Genomic DNA, 759 nt, shown 5'->3' with positions numbered 1-759 from the left:
TTACATAGAACAGTCAGCCAGTTAGTATGGTAGTGATCTAAGCAATATTGTCACGCTCGGGACACGGGACTGCACTGTAACAAATTGCTATAAATTTACTGTGGATTTACAACAGTATCTTACTGTATTTTATAATAATTGTAAAATACTGTTAAATAATTATATCTCACATGTAAATTAACAGTAATGCGGTCGGTTAACCAACAACATTAGATAACTGTTAATTTAGCAGCATGATACAGTATTTTCTGCTGAGGTATGGACGCGCCATCATCCCTTTACAAGTCACTATACATCAACATCGTACTGACTATTGTAGGCACTGTTTCTGGTTTCATGATAACACTTTTTTATCAAACTGAACAACTCTCAGACACGAGCCAACTTCCATCGTTCACGTTACGGAGTCGACACGAGCCAACTCTTTTGCGACCAAAAAGTTTGGACTGCACAGCTTCGGTAAGAGCAGTCCACGTGAAGTTTAAGAAAGGAGGTAAGCTAGCCAGCTATAAACGTTACACTTATCTTTTTATTGTCACTGTTCACTATTGTTTTGTCTGTATAATTATTACACTTCTAAGATTTCAGGCTTTCAGAATGAGGTCCGTTTCATTAAGTTACTGAATTAGTTAGCGAAGAAGCTCGAAGCTAGCTCTGTAGCTTGAGCATAAGCCGCTGTTTCGCCGTGTGTACCTGCGGGTAAGCCGGGTAAGCCGCCGTGTGTACCCGCGGGTAAGCCGGGTAAGCCGCCGTGTCTAC

Source organism: Pygocentrus nattereri, chromosome 5 (assembly GCF_015220715.1).
Source record: "Pygocentrus nattereri isolate fPygNat1 chromosome 5, fPygNat1.pri, whole genome shotgun sequence".
NCBI classification, from domain to species: domain Eukaryota; kingdom Metazoa; phylum Chordata; class Actinopteri; order Characiformes; family Serrasalmidae; genus Pygocentrus; species Pygocentrus nattereri.
Note: the sequence above shows the minus strand (reverse complement) of the source record.